Genomic DNA, 16612 nt, shown 5'->3' with positions numbered 1-16612 from the left:
CTCCACCACATCCCATATGGGACATGGTAGAATTTGGGGTGAAGGGTGGTTATTAACTAAAAGGAAACAGGGGTTTGTCAAGGTAGTGTTGTTACAACACTCCATGAATCCAGTAGAGAAGAGAGCAAATTATTCAACTTTACCATTCATTCATGACCTGAGATTTCCTATGTGTTTTTATTGGAATTTTTTAGGGGGAGTAATTTGCACAGCACCAAATTTACAGATGGAAAAATTGACGTTTAGAAGGCTTAAGAGTTGAGTTCACACAGCTAGGAAATGATGATGCTATGGTTCATACACTGTAAAAGAGAATGTGCTAAAGATGAAAAAATGGAAGCTGATGTGACATAGTGGCATAAGAGACGAGCCGTAAGTCCAGAGACTGAGAAATTAGAAACAGAGTCCCATGAAATAGGTGGTACTACAGGGTCTAAGATAATTGTCTTAAGCAAGATTATAACACCCAAAGCCCCCTGAGGTAAGTACATGGGTCAGTATGAGGTTAGAGTCTTGAAGTATTGCCTAGTTAGTGACACTGAATTACTAAATTGTTTGTGTTTGCCAAAACTGACAGTTCTCTGAATTGTCTTTGTAAGCTGACTTTCTTCAATATTTAAATGTCCAGAGACTAATAATTGGAAAACAAACACAGACAAATATATGTTTGACAGATTGTACTGCTCAGATATATTTGACAACATGTGAGATTAGAGATAGGTTCCTTAGTTTGTGTTCCTAAAATAGCTCTTTGAAATGACATCATCCTTTAAACACCAGAAACACCTTCCTCAGATTTTTTGTGGTTCTAAATATATCTAGCATATATCGAACAGAGAACAGATAGATTTCTAGATTCCACACATTGTATGCATACACACACATACAAACACATACACGCTCACTCACACACACACACACACACACACACAAGTTTCTTGGCCTGGCACAGAAATTTATTTATCGCATGCTCCATTCTCTGCCTTTCTAATGGTTCATGTTATGATATGATATTGTTTCACACACGAATGAATTGAAAGACATTAAGAAGCAATCTGCCTGCTGTGAATTTACCCTTAAATACCTTCTCCTTTCTTATGGTCCATGCATTCGAGCCTCCGTAATGATGTGCCAAGAAAGATTTTTTCACTGCTTGGTATTTACAGTCTGTCTGCATTTTCACTCTACCCAACCCTCAAAGAAAACATTTGGACTTAGTTCAGAGTTCTGAAAGGATATTTGCATTGTAGATTCCCTTATAACATTTGCAGTGAAAGTAACGAGAGACAACTCATTCCCTAATGTCCCATTACTATTTGCGTAAAATTAATTAGAAAAGAATTAATATTGTATATGCTCCACTTATAGACCCAAATACTTTTTTGGAATTGTTGTGATGTCATGTAAACGTGCATAAAGTCATGTTCTTTTCAGAATATCGTCAGCATGACGCAAATATTTATTTCATTTTCATTTGTTTGTATTAACAAAATAGACTTTTTTTTTCTTTTGTGCTTATAAGTTTCTGTGCTTAACCCTATCAAAAAGTCTAGCCATGGTATTTCTTATAAAGAAATAAAGCACATGCATTTGTACATAGGAATCCCTAGATAGACAAATTATACATGGCCCCTGATCTTATAGAGCTTATAATCTAATATGGTATTGAGTAGGTAATTGGAGATAAGAATATTCAGAATATGCTATTCAACTCTATAACCTATACTTTTAACCTGGTCTGTGGCAGCATGAGGACTTCCAGAGAAAATAACCTTAAAATTAAGACCTAACAGATGAATAGACTCTTTCTAGCTTCCCTAAAAGAAGGGATGGGCTATGCAGATCAGGCAACTGCAATTGTCAGCCCTGCAGCAGGTGTACTACCCAAATGCCACCTTCACTAAAGAGTGTCATTTGTAAGAGAAGGGACCTTGTGTTTCATGGTTTCCCTAACCTAGTGCAATGAGAAGGTGGAAACATGCTAAAGTTGAGATGGCAGGTTTACCGTGTGAAATTTTTTTTTAATTAATTATTTATTTTTGGCTGTGTTGGGTCTTTGTTGCTGCACACAGGCTTTCTCTAGTTGCGGCGAGCGGGGCTACTCTTCTTTGCGGTGCCTGGGCTTCTCATTGAGGTGGCTTCTCTTGTTGCGGAGCACGAGCTCTAGGTGTGTGAACTTCAGTAGTTGTGGCATGCGGGCTCAGTAGTTGTGGCACACAGGCTCAGTAGTTGTGGCTCGCGGGCTTAGTTGCTCTGCCAAATGTGGGATCTTCCTGGACCAGAGCTCGAACCCATGTCCCCTGCATTGGCAGGCAGATTCTTAACGACTGTGCCACCAGGAAAGCCCGTGAATTTTTTTAATTACACATAAAATTAAGAGCAAGTTACAATATTTCATTATTCATGAAAATGATGAAATAAATGTATTGCGATGGTATAAGGTAGGTCAGTAGGGACTTTGCTTCCCTGTTACACATACTAGTCAGGTGTTTCAATTAAATTAAACATTTATACAGTTGTCCAATGTTTTATTCAAGTAAAAACAACTTGCAATAAAACTGCATATTCCAGAATTTGGAGCAGGTCGAAAGGTTCATAGAAATATATGTATGTTATAGCAGGAGTGAGGGAGAGGACTAGCCCCGAGAAGAGTACAGCAGGTATTTGAGAAATTTCACCTGCTGGCCTGTTTATTAAACTATCCTTCACCAAATTCCATTATCATCACTCTGCTTTGGAAAAATGGGTTTGTTTAGACATCTAGATAATGCTCTTACAAATCTAGAAGTAGCCTTGAAGAATGGACAAGATGTAATAAACTTGGAGATGAAGGATTATCTCAATGTTTAAAATGAGCAGAAAGTCTATTTCACAAAGAATAAACCAGTGACATTACTATGCATCTGTATAATCTGTAAAGTGTCCATTAACAGGGCATTTAAAGGATGCATGACAAAAATTAGGAGTCTTGGATTGCAGGTAACTAATTTCCAACTTGACCAAGTTTTAAACCATAGACAATGCGTAGGCTACTGTATCTGAGAAGAAAGTGGGGGAATTCACAGAATCAAAGCATGAAATGAAGAAACTGGAGCCCCAGGAGCTGCAGTGAAGCAAATATCTCAAAGATTTTAATCTCCAGCTATCTCTCATCATTGTTTGTCTCTTTTTAGCTTGATTCTGTAGACGAACTCTCTCCATATGCCAGAAAAGACGGCTACTCTCCTCCCTAGAGTCCCATCCTCCCAGTTAAATAATCCCAGTGAAAAGAGAAAACATTTTTTCTTTAATCAAATAAATACCAGGAAGGATACAGATTCCATACTTACCTGGGTCACATACCCACTTTGTTGGCCCCATCACAGTTTCCAAGGACATAGAGACAATGTTTCAGGTAGCTTTCAAAGGTTCAAAGATTTCAAAGGCTCAAAAGCATTCAAAGCAAATGTTTTTCAGAAAAAAAAAGTCTACAAAGTGCAATGCAGTATATTAGGCAGTGTGAGGTACTTGCAATTACTGATTTTTTTTTTCTTTAAGATAACCATGTCAGTGTTCTTTAAGGGTGGATGTGCAGTTCATCCTGTACAGGGAACTCAAGTTATCCTCTAACTAACTCCACTTTTGATATTTGTAAAGACACTAGATTATAGGAGGCAACTAGCAATTAATGTCAAAAAATAAAATACAATATCTAGGGACTTCCCTGCTGGCGCAGTGGTTAAGAATCCACCTGCCAGTGCAGGGGACACGGGTTCAAGCCCTAGTCCAGGAAGATCCCACATGTTGCGGAGCAACTAAGCCCATGCACCACAACTACTGAGCCTGCGCTCTACAGCCCACAAGCCACAACTACTGAGCCCATGTGCCACAACTACTGAAGCCTGCAAGCCACAACTACTGAGCCCATGTGCTGCAACTACTGAAGCCCACACCTAGAGCCCATGCTCCGCAACAAGAGAAGCCACCACAATGAGAAGCCCGCACACCACAACAAGGAGTAGCCCCCACTTGCCACAACTAGAGAAAGCCCACCTGCAGCAACAAAAACCCAACACAGCCAAAAATAAATAAATAAAAAATAAATAAAAATTTTAAAATACAATATATAAAATTGAAAAGGAATTTTTAATAGGCTATCGAAAAAATAGTTCCTTCAAAACAAGCTCTAGGCTTGAAATGTTTGTGAAAGTTTCAAACACAGAAGTATTACTATGTTTTATAAATTATATAAGAGATTCTATTTATCTTTATCTCTATCTATCTATAATTGATTTTATGACAAAAATAAAACCACCAAAATACTCTTAGAATGATTTTATATAGTTGTAAAATTGTTAAATCAAACACCAGAAAATTTTTAAGAATCATACTGTCAAAATATTAACCCTATATAATTAAGGGAGATAAATCCAAGAATATAGCACTATTTTAATATCAGCTCATTTATTAATCTATTAGAGCAAGCTGATAGAGCATTGGTTACTAAATGAAATAATTTAACTGAATAATATGATATAATCTATAAGTCAATTGCCCTTCCTCACAAATAGTAATTTTCCCTAGATTTCTTTATAAAAGGATAAATAAGATTAATCTTAAACTAACAGCTAAAATGATACTTAGGTTAATAAAATACATCCTGGGGGGGCTTCCCTGGTGGTGCAGTGGTTGAGAGTCCACCTGCCGATGCAGGGGACACGGGTTCGTGCCCCGGTCCGGGAAGATCCCACATGCCGCAGAGTGGCTAGGCCCCTGAGCCATGGCCACTGGGCCTGCGTGTCTGGAGCCTGTGCTCCGCAATGGGAGAGACCACAACAGTAAGAGGCCCGCGTACCGCAAAAAACAAAAACAAACAAACAAAAAACATCCTGGTATTTCACTGGGTGCAAATAGGTTTCCTTTGATAAACTGATATTTTTCAAATCCTTTTTTCTTGGCAAGGGGTTAAGGCATATCCATGCAATATACAAAAATTAGGGTGTTTCAGGGGACTGAACAAACCCCAGAAACTGAATGCAGTATTTGGGGTACACCTTCACTAAAGCGGCATTATTTTTAAAATAGAGAACAAGAGAAATAATTGTTAGGCTAGCAGACATCCTTAATAGCTTTTTGAAAATTCTAACCATTTCAATGAAATGTAGAATTCGCTTATGAATTGAATTATTTTCCTATTATGAAAAATATTCAGAATATTGATGATATATAAATTAAGAATAATCCTGACAAAAACTGAGTAGCAGAATATGTACAAAAAGTGATTCAAACCATACCAAGGGATATAAAAGAACACCTGAATAGATGGAAAAAACTTGAATCTGTCTGCAGGGGAATATCCAACATCATCATTTTATACGTGTATGTATTAATTTGTGGAAATTCTTCAAAATCTCAATGGTATCTTTGGAAATTTATAAAATGAACAGAAGTATTGAGGGTATTGTGAATAATAAGACTAAAGATTCTTCTCATATTAGCTCTAAGAGCATACTACAAAAGTAAAAATGATTTTAAAAATTTGGACATAATGCATGAAACCAAACTGATCAATGGAACAAAACATATAGGACTTCAGCCTGTTTGGAAGATAAAGAACATTTATTATTTTTAAAGAAGCAGGGGAAGAACTATCATAATCCATGGTAATTTTGATAGATAATCTAATAAATGATACTAAAACATTCTACAAGTTAGGGGAAACTTAGAAATTGTTATATTGTTCTTTCATATTATGTATTTAAAAACGCTTTACCTGATGAAGAGTTTATATGTGAAAAAAGATGACATCTATAAAAACAGATATACAGAGAAGCACACACACATTTGGAAACAACAATACTAACTGATAATAGTTATGATGAAATTCTTAAGAAACATATTTGGGTAGTAAGTTAAACTCTAAAAAATGTCATATTAACAAGAAATCACAAAAATGTAAACATGCAAAAATAACGACAAAGAAATAATGCCCTAATTTGAAGCACTATAAAATTTAATAAAAATGTTGCCAATAGTAAAATAGTGAAAAGCTATTAATGGAAAAGTTTCTAAATGAGTAATAAAAATGGTCAATCAGGGCTTCCCTGGTGACTCAGTGGTTGAGAGTCCGCCTGCTGATGCGGGGGACGTGGGTTCGTGCTCCAGTCCGGGAAGATCCCACATGCCGCGGAGCGGCTGGGCCCGTGAGCCATGGCCGCTGAGCCTGCGCGTACCGAGCCTGTGCTCCGCAACGGGAGAGGCCTCAACAGTGAGAGGCCCGCGTACCGCAAAAAAAAGGTCAGTCAACCTATGAAATACACAATAAACTTCATACTAATACAAATGAAAACAACAATATGCCATTTCTTACGTATTTAACTAGCATCTGATAAATAGCTGGAGATTTTATAGAGAAATAGCCTCACTTACTTCTTGCTGATAGAAGTGTGAATTGATTCCACCTCTCAAGAAATCTCTTTGGCAATGTAAATCAGAGGACTTAAATATTCTAACATTTGACCCAGTACATCTTTATCTAGTAATCCATCAGTGAAGTGATCATAGACATGGACAAATGTTTGATTTTAAGAGCAGATATAGTGCTTAAAAATTGAAATAACAAATGTTTAAGAGGGAATTGGGCAGATAAATTATAATCAGCCTTATAGAATATTTTAAAACAACTTTAAAAATTTAATTTTGAAGCATAAAAGTGACAGATCAAAGCAAAAGTTTTATATCATATACATATAAATATATAAAATATATATGTGATTATTTATAGCACACATTTATCAGAATGTTATCAATGGCCATGTCTGGGCTTTTTGTGTTTTTTGTTGTTCTTTTTTTGTTTTTATTTATTTATTTTTTCTTGAAATACAGTTGATTTACAGTGTTGTGTTAGTTTCAGGTATACAGCAAAAAATATATATATATATTCTTGTTTATATTATTTTCCATATAGGTTATTACAAGATATTGAATATAGTTCCCTGTGCTGTACAGTAGGTCCTTGTTGGTTACATATTTTTTTTAATTTAAAAAGCATATTTATTTATTTTATTTATTCTTTTGGCTGGGTGGGGTCTTTGTTGTGGCACACGGGCTTCTCTCTAGTTGCAGCATGTGGGCTTCTCTCTAGTTTTGGTGTGCAGGCTTCTCTCTAGTTGTGACGTGCGGGTTTTCTCTTGTTGTGGCGCGGGGGCTCCAGGGTGCATGGGTTCTGTAGTTTGCAGCATACGGGCTCTCTCGTTGAGGTGAGTGAGCTCAGCAGTTGAGGCGCGCAGGCTTAGTTGCCCCACGGCATGTGGGATCTTAGTTCCCCAACCGGGGATCAAACACGTGTCCCCTGCATTGGAAGGCGGATTCTTTTTTTTTGATTCAACAGTGTATTTTTTTATTAACATCTTTATTGGAGTATAATTGCTTTACAATGGTGTGTTAGTTTCTGCTTTATAACAAAGTGAATCAGTTATACATATACATATGTCCCCATATCTCTTCCCTCTTGCGTCTCCCTCCCTCCCACCCTCCCTATCCCACCCTTCTAGATGGTCACAAAGCACTGAGCTGATCTCCCTGTGCTATGCGGTTGCTTCCCACTAGCTATCTACTTTACGTTTGGTAGTGTATATATGTCCATGCCACTCTCTCACTTTGTCACAGCTTACCCTTCCCCCTACCCATATCCTCAAGTGCATCCTCTAGTAGGTCTGCGTCTTTATTCCCATCTTGCCCCTAGGTTCTTCATGACCATTTTTTTTTCTTAGATTCCATATATATGTGTTAGCATACGGTATTTGTTTTTCTCTTTCTGACTTACTTCACTCTGTATGACAGACTCTAGGTCCATCTACCTCACTACAAATAACCCAGTTTCGTTCCTCTTTATGGCTGAGTAATATTCCATTATATATATGTGCCACATCTTCTTTATCCATTCATCTGCTGAATGACACTAAATTTGCTTCCATGTCATGGCTATTGTAAATAGAGCTGCAATGAACATTGTAGTACATGACTCCTTTTGAATTATGGTTTTCTCAGGGTATATGCCCAGTAGTGGGACTGCTTGGTCATATGGTAGTTCTATTTTTAGTTTCTTAAGGAACCTCCATACTGTTCTCCATAGTGGCTGTATCAATTTACATTCCCACCAACAGTGCAAGAGGGTTCCCTTTTCTCCACACCCTCTCCAGCATTTATTGTTTGTAGGTTTTTTGATGATGGCCATTCTGACAGGTGTGAGATGATATTGCATTGTAGTTTTGATTTGCATTTCTCTAATGATTAATGATGTTGAGCATTCTTTCATGTGTCTGTAGGCAATCTGTATATCTTCTTTGGAGAAACGTCTATTTAGGTCTTCTGCCCATTTTTGGATTGGGTTGTTTGTTTTTTTGATATTGAGCTGCATGAGCTGCTTGTAAATTTTGGTGATTAATCCTCTGTCAGTTGCTTCATTTGCAAATATTTTCTCCCATTCTGAGGATTGTCTTTTGGTCTTGTTTATGGTTTCCTTTGCTGTGCAAAAGGTTTGAAGTTTCATTAGGTCCCATTTGTTTATTTTTGTTTTTATTTCCATTTCTGTAGGAGGTGGGTCAAAAAGGATCTTGCTGTGATTTATGTCATGGACTGTTCTGCCTATGTTTTCCTCTAAGAGTTTGATAGTGTCTGGCCTTACATTGAGGTCTTGAATCCATTTTGAGCTTATTTTTGTGTATGGTGTTAGGGAGTGTTCTAATTTCATTCTTTTACATGTAGCTGTCCAGTTTTCCCAGCACCACTTATTGAAGAGGCTGTCTTTTCTCCACTCTATCTTCTTGCCTCCTTTATCAAAGATAAGATGACCATATGTGCATGGGTTTTATCTCTGGGCTTTCTATCCTGTTCCATTGATCTATATTTCTGTTTCTGTGCCAGTGCCATACAGTCTTGATTACTATAGCTTTGTAGTATAGTCTGAAGTCAGGGAGCCTGATTCCTCCAGCTCCATTTTTCTTTCTCAAGATTGCTTTGGTATTTGGGGTCTTGGAAGGCGGATTCTTTACCACTGGACCACCAGGGAAGTCTCTCTATTTTATTTATAGTATTGTGTGTAGTTTTATCCCAAGGTTCTAATTTATCCCTCCCTTGCCCCTTCCCCTTTGGTAACCATAAGTTTGTTTTCTATGTCTGTGAGTCTATTTCTGTTTTGTAAATAAGTTCATTTGTGTCAAGTTTTTAGATTCCTGGGCTTTTTGAAGGTAGATTTTTCTTTTTTACTTTTTAGTTTTCTTTTTTTTATTAGTTTTTTACTTTGCCCATTGACTATCAATTTGAGATCCATGACTTTCTGAGTGTCTAGTAGGAGTTTCACTCTCCCTACGAATGCCTTGAAACCTAAATTGCATAGAATTATTTGTTCAACGTATACTCTCTCCTGACATAACAGCACACCTTGCACTAGAAAGAGAAAAAAAAAAAGTTAAAATTTTTTTCCAGTCACCTCTCTCTTTCTTCTATCCATTTAAATGAGTTTTATCTTTGAGTATGAGTTTGAGTGATATTATATGTAATTTATAACATAGATGGATAATGGGAAAGAGAGGAAGAGACAAGAATAGAGAAGCAGGAAGAAATAGAATGAGGTAGAAAAAGATAAAATCTATAAGCTGGAAATTCAAGGAACGTTTTTTATGATGAATCACTGTTTAAGCAAGTGAGTGGCTTGGGCACTGGGGAGTACTGAGATAATTTGAGTGTAAATAAGAAAGTATTGGGTTGGCCAGAAAGTTCGTTTGGTTAGTGACTATGTTGTTCAACAAAGTTCCTCGTGAAAGTGAAAAATGTGTCATTTGTTGGTATTTAAAACCGAATGAACTTTTTGGCCAACCCAACATATGATGAAGTGTTGCTCTGGGATATTTAAATGATTCCCTTGAAAATTCTGTAAGAGATGCAAGTAATATTTGGAATCTTTCTATTATTGCTTTTATTTGATGGACTATTTTTTTAAATACAATACCATGTTGTACAAGTATTAGGATAAATGTGAATCTGTGGTTTATTAAGGTTACAAATATTTATCTGAGGGGAAAATTCTGTATACATTTAATTAGATTTTCCCCAAAAAATCCATGTTATTAGTTGAGAGCAACATGCATGCATATCCATTGTGTTCATAATTAGAAGGAAAACACTTCACAGAATTATTTTCTAGAGCCACTGTCTCAGTGGTGATCACCTCAACCATCTTTTTCGTTTTTAGGGTTTTATTAGGATTGTAATAGAGCATCAGAGTTTTCTTTTCAACTGCATCTAAGGTCTTCTATAGTAATTGAATCAGGGTCCTAACATAAAAAGGACAATATATTCAACTGGAATAATTAAAGCGAGCTTACTGAAAGGGTTCTTTGTAAAAATGTTATTAAGATTATAGGAAATGAACAAAGTGTGTTGAATTACCTGGGTTTAGATATAGTAGGAGGTATTGCCATTCTGAGACCTGAGGTTTAAGGAGGAGAAGTTATTGGAACCTGGAAAGAGCTATAATTATAGTAGAGATTCCCCAGACAAAGGATGTGGCTTTGGAAAGGATAGTTTATATGCTTCCAAAACTAGATCCAGCATGGAGAGAGCCAAGAGTATAAATACCTCAATCTCTATCTCTTTCTATTCTCCAGTCTCCACACAGTTTCTCCCAATTGATGTCCTCACTGGGACACCAGGGGTCAAGGAGGCCTGTTGTTACAATCCATGTATGTCAGACCTGTGAGACAAGGAAGAATTATGAAGGGCAGAGAGCTGATCTTGAGGAATAAACAATGGATATCCAGAACTTTTGAAACTATTATCTACCAGATAATTCATTATCTCTGTATACAAAGCTGTCATCACAGTATGCACCCAAAATACATAAAGTATAAGAATAACCTGATTGTAAAGATAGTAATGGGGTCTCGTGTCTTGTAAAGTTACTTGTTTCTTCCGTGGAGTCTGAACCTTCTACATGTATTGCTACCTATTCTGAATAGGAGCCTTTGAACTCTGGGGAATTAAAGGACAATCTTTGTCTTTTCATTTATTTTATTTTATTTTATCTTATTTTTATTTTTATTATGTTTACCATCTTACAGTGTGCTGCATTAAATTGAAAGATGTCTTTTTGGAATAACCTAGAATTATATTCAAATTCTAGGTCCACTGTTACCCAGGGTGTAATGACTATTTAACTAACTTAGCTTATACCAAAACAACAACAACAAAAAAAAGTCCTCTTTCTAAACTAGGACTATTGATACTAACTCCAAAAATAATTTTTGAGGGTTATATAGGCAATTTATAAAGGGTGCATATCACTATACTTGCCACGTGATACTAACAAAATATTAGTTTGAGGTTCACCGTATTCCTCTAGCAAACTTCCCCCTTTTTCAAGGCAGTAGGCTCATTTTTTCAATTGAGAAAGACTAAGAATATTCTCTGACTGCCACAGCACTGGAGATTTAATCAAAAACGAATTTCATGCATGAAAACGTTTAGCTTAAATGGAGAACGTTTGCAGACTGGTGTATATAGGTGTATGCGTGTAAGCCTGTATGGTGAGGGGTGTGGGTGGAATCGAGGAAAGGAAGTAAAGCAGCAAGGATAGAAAGCGTTCTCCTTGCCTAATAACATTGAATGAGTAGAACAAAGGAGACTGACTGCTAAGTGAATGAAGCTCTGACTTTTTACAACTGGGACTGTAATTCAAGTTCAAAATGATACCTAATTGTCAAACTGGGACTCTGGTTGAGGCAATATCTAAGCCACCCATGGAGAACGTTTGAATTGACTGCTATGGATAAACAAGACATGATTTTCTTAGCTGAGGGCCTAAAATTCGAAATTTTGTAAAACGAAACAAAACAACAACTAAAAATCTCATGGATTTAGTCTCTGAATTCGGAGCATACTTCTGACCAAGGCCATCATCGCCAACTGCTGCATGGTTGACTTTACATCTGCCTTGACAATTTTTCTGTCAATTAAATTAGAGAAATTTAGGGTACATACACATATAGTTGCATTCCATCCACCAGAAGCACTCTTAGGTGCCTAGACATTCTAAAATGTCTGTTTATGATGTACTACTCCAAGCATAAAAAGTTTTCAAATGTTGAGTTGTGATCCGTTACAAAAGCCATGAATGTTAATAGCTCAGAAAATACCTCTGTAAAAACTATGTGGCATTTTTCCCCTCCCACACCCTCACCTGGTTGCAGAATTATCCTAATGCAACATAATATCATCTGATAATAATTATCTGATAATGTTTCTATGTATATAAAAAAAGGGAGGTACATTCCATTTAATTGAAAGCATATCTCTGCATGCAGGGTAGGAGACATTAAATGAGGCCCCTTATAAAGCACCTGGCATATCACAGAGAAAGAATAAATGATAAACTGCTCACCGTATCCACGCATCCTGCAGTGACACTTTAGCCTTTGCTGGTCTTCATTTTCTCTAATAAAAAATAAGGACAATAGTTTCTGTGCCACACTGGTAGTGAAAAATTTGATTGAAAAGATGTCAAATACCTGGTAGAGTGTCTTGACTGTAGTAGTATTCAAAAAAATCCTCAACATGACATAAATCTGAGTCTTTAAATAAAATATGAGTAAGTTAATGAGCTATCGGTATAAATATATACAGGCATTGCTCCGAGTTACAAACACCAATCTGAGAATACTTGATTCTGAAAGAGTTATCTGTCAACAGTCATTTATTTAAGGAGCCATTAATTCCTATTAAAATTAATCTAAAACTGACAATGTTTCTATTCCTGGAAAAATAAGCCCAGCCTCATTGTGGTGATTTGATAGTATGCATTCATACTTACATTCTATAGATAACTGAAAGCTCTGTCACTGCATTAATAACATTAAAAAAAAAAATCCTAAAGCAATCTGGCCCTCAGTAGCAAATGCAACATCAGCCACTTCCAACTGTTCAGAAAACAGCACTAATTGAAAAGGTTCAGATCATCCATGGATTGTGTCAAACAGCATCTCCTACACATCTGTGCCTGGAAGGGTACTGATTTTGTGTAAAAAAGCAAATTCAAGATTAAAAAAATACAAAATATTGGTTACAGTATCATATAAATCCATGTTCTACCATAAGAACATGGCAATGAAATCTTGTCTTCCAAGAGACTACAGCAAGTTCTGACATTGTATTAAGTATCCCCCCAAAATAAGTTTGCATGCATATCAAAACTGAATATATATTGCCTTATATTTTGTAAGAAAATTTTTTAACTGAATCGTAGTTGATTTACAATATTGTGTTAGTTTCAGGTATACAGCAAAGTGATTCAGTTACATTTTTTTTTCAGATTATTTTCCATCATAGGTTATTATAAAATATTGAATATTGTTCCCTGTGCTCTACAGTAAATCCTTGTTGCTTGGGTATTTTATGTATAGTAGTTTGCATTTGTTAATCCCATACTCCTAAGCTGGACAAAGACAAGTTTTATATGATATCACTTGCATGTAGAATCTAAAACAATAATATGAGTGAATCTGCATACAAAACAGAAACAGACTATTAGACATGGTAAGCAAACTTCTGGTTACCAAAGGGGAAAGGAAGTGAGGAGGGATAAATTAAGAAAGATCTTATTTAGGAAAGAGATATGAGAGAGAGGAGTGTGGCCCTGGGCCTGAAAATCATCTGGAACAAAATCTAATCTAATCTAATATGATATAATATGATATGGTATAGTGATATTATATGCTATATAATGCAGTGGGGTATATTTTTATCTCTTTGATATCTGAAGTGGATCAGTGTAATAAATCAATGGTTTTCAAACTGTATTTTTTTTCTTTTTAAGATAAATGCATCTTTAATTATGAGATTATATGTGAAATGCCATGTCTGTACATCCTACCTCCCCACCCCACTTCTGTGGACACTTCACAGTGCAGCTAGACCTTGGTGGAGAAGCAGAATTTGAATCAAGACTAAACCACGCTAAATTATGTACACTTAGCCAAACTAAACCAAACCAACACAAAGCATTACATTAGGCAATAAAAAGTATCTAAGTATAATCTGCTAAATAACATGCTGATAAAATATTGGCTCTATTGCTTTGATAATATTTCCAGACTTATCAAAACTTTTGTGAATCCTTGTGAATCGGAGGGATATCTGCTAGATTTTTGACTTGTGAAAAGGTAAGAAACAAAGTTACAAAGAGGGGTGTTTCCTTCACCGTAGATAAGTCTCAGGCCTTCTACCTTAAAGGCCCAGAATCTCCATTTTGAATTTATCTGTGATATAATATATATTATTCTCAGGAGTTCTGATTTCAGTAGAAAGGCTCAAGAAAACTTATGTGCAAATCTAAAGGGCAAAGCAAATGACTCTAAGTATCAAGAATAGTGACTTTTACATTTGCCCTAAGAGCAATATAATCAAGTTAGGCAGAAGCCGGATTCTCAGAACTTGGCTTAAGGAGATTTGTGACATGAGCTGAATGTGCAACAGTGTCAGAATCCTTTAACATGATGCTTATATCCGAACAATGGAGATTTAACTCTTAGGTCAAGCAAACTTGTCCTCCATTCTCTCCCCAGGACAGCGTTCAAATAAAAAACACCCACCTGCTCCTCTACACTGACTATTTATTTCAAGGCTTACAGGAATCCTCTTTGACCGGCATGTCTGATGATTGAGCACCGGAGACCTGTTTGTGAGTGCTTCCTTATTCATGTATTTAGTAAATGCTTCACCTCTGGGATGCAAGCACCAAGGTCTTTCTAAGAGAGAAGGAAAGATGGTGAATCAGTGACCAGTTATACTAAATCTTTCTTTGAGGCAAAACAATGTAGTGGAAAACCTTGGACTTAGGAGTCAAACTTACCTAGATGCTAACCCTTAGTCCTCATGTATTAGGAACTTGTCAAATATCGGCTGAGTCTCAATTTTCTCAGGTGTATTTACTTCATGTAATGATCATGAGTACAAAGTATCTAGAACCCAATAGGTGTTCCATCTACATTTAAATTTATTTATTTTATTTACTTATTTTTGGCTGCATTGGGTCTTCATTGCTGTGCATGGGCTTTCTCTAGTTGCAGAGAGAGGGGGGCTACTCTTCATTGTGGTGCACGGGCTTCTCATTGTGGTGGTTTCTCTCGTTGCAGAGCACAGGCTCTCGGTGCAGGGTTCAGTAGTTGTGGCTCGTAGGATCTAGAGTGCAGGCTCAGTAGTTGTGGCACACGGGATTACTTGCTCCGCGGCACGTGGGCTCGTCCCTGACCAGGTTTTGAACCCGTGTCCCCTGCATTGGCAGGCGGATTCTTAACCACTGCACCACCAGGGAAGCCGTCCATCTACATTTATGTTCCTTCTGTTCTTTTCCTCTTGCCCTTAAAACACTTAAAGTAAAACTGGGACAATAAACTCAAATATGTGTTTGGAGAGTTACATGATTCTCTTGCAAAGAAGTCCATCAAAGAACAGAAATGACACTATCTCTCAAAAGTCTAAGGACACCCAAGTGATTATTTTCTCTCTTCTAAACCTTTGCCAAATCATAATACTAGTGGTTTAGCAGGTTACCAATATTTTTGGTACAGGCATCTTTTCATCACATGTTCTTCTGCTCCTATATGTAATTTTTGTTTCTTCTCCTCCCAATTGTTTTATCTTTCTTTCCCAGAGCAAATATGTCCAAATTTCTCTCTTCTCTGGTGAAGTTGTAAAACTACTCCTTACATTCTGCTTGTCAAAAAATTAAAGTTAAATATTAGTGGAGTGCCTCATTTATTCATTAAACTTAAAATCAGTGCCTTGGCTGAGCTGGTCTTTAATGACAATGGTAACTTTCATTATTTAGAAATCACGGCTGATGTGTGTATTGTTTAGTCTATAACTAGTGTTTCTTACAGTTTACAGCTGACACAGTGAGGAAAGAATGCAGAAACTTCCTTTGGCATTTGCTAATGAGAGGAAAAAGGAAGATTGAAGGGTGTTTCAACCTTTGCTTGGAAATCAAATGTGTGATGACCAAGGTATTACAAGTAAAATTACAGCAACATATGTTCTAAGTATTAATTATCTAATATCTATTAACAATTATCTATTAATTTGGGGAAGACTTAGTTGTGAATACCCATTATTAACCAGGCATAATAATAGGTATTTTACCCAAGGAAAAAGAACTAACATTTGCTAAGTGTTTGCTAGATCCTAGAGACCAGGCTACTTTTTATGTATACATTTTATTTAATCCACTAATCCCCAGAATGTAAAACCTTCTCTTTTGTAAATGAAAAAATAGTTACAGAAGATTTACAGACAAAGCAAGGAAGTAGAAGAGGCAGGGATTAAATGGGTCTGAATAACTCCCCAAATTTTATCCTTTCAAAAATAACAAGTTAGTACCATCAGGAGAATAAAAATCCTATTAACAACTTGGGAATCATTGAAACCGCATTCTTAGACTTATTATATAATTAACTTTTCTTTTCCAAATGTAGTTTCTATATTGAAGGGAATGTAATATACAAATTATTGTAAAGGTTCTTGCAAGTAGTTCAAAATATCAAACACATTAAGAACCATTCCAATTATTTTTGTTTTTATT

General features: G+C 36.3%; 1 long non-coding RNA gene across 1 annotated transcript in view; it reads left to right on the top strand.

Moving 5' to 3' along the window:
• LOC141277130 (uncharacterized) overlaps nucleotides 1-16612 on the top strand; it is a 105793-nt gene that overhangs the window by 7361 nt on the left and 81820 nt on the right. The window contains exon 3 of the long non-coding RNA XR_012327904.1: nucleotides 15915-16037. This is a non-coding gene — a long non-coding RNA (uncharacterized lncRNA). The remainder of the gene's footprint in view (nucleotides 1-15914; nucleotides 16038-16612) is intronic.

The sequence above is a fragment of the Tursiops truncatus genome, chromosome 19, assembly GCF_011762595.2.
Source record: "Tursiops truncatus isolate mTurTru1 chromosome 19, mTurTru1.mat.Y, whole genome shotgun sequence".
In the NCBI taxonomy this organism is placed as follows: domain Eukaryota; kingdom Metazoa; phylum Chordata; class Mammalia; order Artiodactyla; family Delphinidae; genus Tursiops; species Tursiops truncatus.
The sequence above is the reverse complement of the archived record's forward strand: the minus strand, read 5'-3'. Positions and strand labels throughout refer to the sequence as shown.